Raw genomic sequence first — 4,347 nt, 5'->3', positions numbered from 1 at the left:
ATGCATTGATTTTAGTGTAGATGTTGATTTCTAATTATATTTGATTGCTTGCACTAGATGCATTAATTTTAGTGTAGATGTTCGTTTGTAATCTTATTTGATTGCTTACATTATATGCATTGATTTTAGTGTAGATGTTGTTTTCTAATCTTATTTGATTGTTTGCATTAGATGGATTAGATGTTGTTAATCTTGACACTGTAAATTATTAAAAATATTTTTCAAGATTAGATGGAGGGAGGAGAGAGGGAAGAATATTTATTTCACTAGATGCATTGATTTAAGTGTAAATGATGATTTCTAGTCATATTTGATTGTTTGTGCTAGATGCATTGATTTCAATGTAGATGTTGATTTCTAATTATATTTGATTGCTTGCACTAGATGCATTGATTTCAATGTAGATGTGGATTTCTAAGCCTATTTGATTGTTTGCACTAGATGAATGAATTTCAATGTAGATGTGGATTTCTAATCCTATTTGATGGCTTGCACTAGATGCGTTGATTTCAGTGCAGATGTTGATTTCTTGCATTAGAAGCATTGATTTTAGTGCAGATGTTTCTAATTCTATTTGATTGTTTGCATTAGATGCATTAAATGTTGTTATTCTTGAGGCTATAGATTATTATTCCAAGATATATTTAGTTGTCAATCTTGACAACTAAATAATTATAATATGTTATGAAATATTATATAAAAAATAAAAATATTTTTTTTTCGTTAATTATCTCCGAACAAAGTTGGAATTTCTAAAAGAAATCCAAGTGTATGGTTTTAACATGTTTCCAATTAGTTTTCACATTTTGAAGGAAATTTCTTGAAATTTTTAATAATTTATATAATATTTATAAAATTTTGATAATAATGACCAGTTATGAAATATTATATAAAAAATAAAAATTTAAATATCTTTCATCAATCATTTCGAAATAAGGTTGGAATTCCCAAAACAGATCCAGTTGTTAAATTTGATAGTTTTTACATCTTTCTAACTAAACTAATTGGGAGATAAAATCTCGACGATTTTATAATCTATTCCTTCCCGGAAGAAACGTGTTGGATATGTAACATAATTTTTTTTTGTTTTCAAGCGCGGACAAAAAAGAGTTTGATCTACAGTCAACGCACGCGGATCAATTTCCAAAATCCCATAATTATAATATAAGGCCGGGGAGATGGTCCAGTTACAGGGAAATACGACCAAGTAAGTAGATCGAGGCGAGCCATGGGTTCTGCACAGGTCCCAATTCAGAAATCTTGCAGTTTAATACATTCGATTTTGAGGTTCTTTAAGATCAATTTTTTAAAATTATCTTTAGTGTTGCCAAGCCTGACTTCGATGTTGGTTATCATTCCCCTGTTGGATCAACGATATCGTGTTTTCTACATCACCAGTTTGGCTCCCATATATGCTGTGTGGATTTTCTTTGTTCTGTGGAAACATCTGAAAAAACAATCTCCTGTTCATGTTCATGGTAAGGAAGATGCCCATGAATTAGACACAGAGTATCTGAAGAATCTCACTGGCCTTCCTACAATTTTCACTTACAAGAATATTGAGACCGCCACAGGGGGGTTTAGAAAAGAGATTGGAAAGGGTGGATTTGGGAAAGTATACGAAGGGAAATTGAGTGATGGTATTCCGGTGGCCGTCAAATGTCTGGGCGACAGGGCAGGACAGGGGCAGAGAGAATTTTGTGCAGAAGTGGCCACCATATCTTCCATCAATCATTCCAATCTTGTGAGTTTGCGTGGTCTTTGTGTTGAAGGGCAACATCGAATTCTGGTGTACGAATTCATGGCCAACGGGTCTCTTGATAGATGGTTGTTTGGCTCAGAAAAACAGTTGGATTGGAAAACCAGATATTCGATTGCGCTCGGTACTGCCCGGGGACTTGCTTACCTGCACGAGGATTCGAGGCTTTGCATTCTGCATCTGGACATCAAGCCTCAGAACATTCTGCTGGACGAGGATTTCAAAGCGAAGGTCTCCGATTTCGGCATGGCGAAGTGTATGGACAGAGATATAGAAAGCCGTGTGGTGACTCAAGCGAGAGGGACGCTGGGGTACATGGCGCCCGAGTGGTTTTATGAAGTCGGAATCACTTCCAAGAGCGATGTGTTCAGCTACGGGATGGTGCTTCTGGAAATCATCAGCGGGCGCAAAAACGTGGATAGTTCTCAGGATTCGGAGCACTGGTTTTTCCCTTCTATTGCTTTCAGCAAGGCGAAACAAGGGAAAATGGAAGCACTGATCGACAGCAGATTGAAATTGAAAAGGACAGAAGATGTGAATGAGGCGTCTAGGTTGATAAAGACGGCACTGTGGTGTATTCAGAGCGATTGGGCACTGAGGCCTTCCATGGGAACAGTGGTGCGAATGTTGGAAGGGGATTTGGATATCATGGATCCTCCATTCCTCTCCACCTTTCCTTTTTCCCCATCTAGGGCTGCCCAGACGCATACCGCTTCACCCGTTGCGACTGGTAGTTTGGAAAATTCAGAAACCTAGACCTCGAAAGAACAGTTTGTAGCAGGGGTTAAATTTCACGGGTCCCTTATTCAGGGGTAATTGTTTTTTATTATAACAGTTTATTTTTATGCCATGGTCTGTTTCTTCATCTAGTCTTAGTCTTTATGATGAACCACACTTATTGATTCGAAAAATTTTTGCTAAATTTTTTTTCTTCTGTAATTTCTACCTAAAGACTTTGCTTAATTCATTATAGATCACAAAAAAACTCAAATACAAAAAAAAAATTAATTCTTAAAACTTTTTAACGAAAAAAACCAGAACTGCAACTGCTAACATCATAATGCATATTATATGATCCTTTCAATTTGTGAAACATTTAGACAGATAGACAAAAGAGAGAGGGCAATTGGTGGTTTCACTGCACTTCTGTTAGCAACAACCTACATATGTAATCTCAATCTATGATTAATATAAATATGGAATCGATCAGTCATGCGAATAACTCTCCATTCCTGTGGGAATACTAGATACCTGAAGTATCTTCGCACTGAAATCATAGGTTATCATTAAAGCCTATGTGTGGTGTTACATGTATATCTCCAGCTTCACAATGCGCGTGTAGAAGTGGAATTCCTCCACTAGATTTGCCAAGGACGAGTCTGCGTCTGCTCAAATTCTGTTGGGAGAGGCATCGAAAACTGCTTATATCTTTTAATAGGGTAGATTTATTTGGTGTTTATTGAGCAATGTGTTTTAACCCGTGTTATATTTTTTGTTTGAAAATTAAAAAGTGAAGAACCATATATTGAACATTGAACAGTGTTACTTAAATTAAATTATTGGTTTTATATTTTTTGTTTGAAAATTAAAAAGTGAAGAACCATATATTGAACATTGAACAGTGTTACTTAAATTATATTATTGGTTTTTGGTGCACAGAAACTTGTGAACATATTATTTATTTGATTGTGTTTACATAATGTTATGGTTTGTTGTTTTTGGTGTTTGGAAACTTCTCAACAACAACCACTAAGGTTATAATATGAGATCCATGTGTGTGAAATAGGTCAAGTTGTTTGATCAAATTTTGAATACACTTAGTATTTAGACCGTCCACCTAGTAACTCATGGATAGCCTAAAGCAAAATATGACAGATCATGATTGGTTCATAGGATGGTTCATTACTTGACAACTTTTTATCGTGAAAGTGACGAGCCGAGTTGTCAATATTGTTGATCTTGCAAAGTTCATCAAAGATGATTAGAGGCGATTATGTCTTAAATGCGCTGAATAAGAAGCTCGAATATTGTGGTGGTGAAAAAAGCGTTGTTCAAGTGCTGAGGAAGATTGATTTTTAGAGTGGGAATAAGTGCCAAGGAAGACCAATCAGAGACATGAGACATGTTAATTGTAATTTATTTTTGTAATGATGTAAATGTAAGCATTAAAAGGGACACTCGAATGTAAGAGTGGGGATAAGTGCCGAGGAAGACCAGTGAGACACATGAGACATGTTAATTGTAATTTATTTTTGTAATGATGTAAAGGTAAGCATTAAAGGGGACACTGGAAATAATGCTTACATTAGTAAATCGAGTTGTTTTTAGTGAGACTTTGACTTTTTAGAAGCTTTTCCCGTGGGTTTTTCTAGTCTAATTCCTCTAAAATGTGGGAGGAATTCATTGAAATCATAAGTTTGATGGGTAACCCGTGGACAATCGAAGTGCCTTAGGGGTTTTTGAGGGTGTTGAATCCATATATACAATCAAAAAACCAATTTAAATAACACAAATGAAAATTTCACCTCAAAGTTTTTGGCCGAGCACCGAAAAACCCAAAAAGTCGCACTAAAGACAACTCCTTAGTA

The 4,347-nt window shown here is 35.7% G+C and overlaps 1 pseudogene; it reads left to right on the top strand.

Moving 5' to 3' along the window:
- Positions 1-1,342: 1,342 nt before the first annotated feature.
- Positions 1,343-2,515, top strand: LOC149209202 (G-type lectin S-receptor-like serine/threonine-protein kinase SD2-5 pseudogene; annotated as a pseudogene).
- Positions 2,516-4,347: the final 1,832 nt, after the last annotated feature.

Source organism: Pinus tabuliformis, chromosome 1_2 (assembly GCF_031772625.1).
Source record: "Pinus tabuliformis cultivar Carrire ecotype Pingquan chromosome 1_2, CPIR1, whole genome shotgun sequence".
Classification (NCBI taxonomy): domain Eukaryota; kingdom Viridiplantae; phylum Streptophyta; class Pinopsida; order Pinales; family Pinaceae; genus Pinus; species Pinus tabuliformis.
This window is presented reverse-complemented; position numbering and strand designations above follow the sequence as displayed.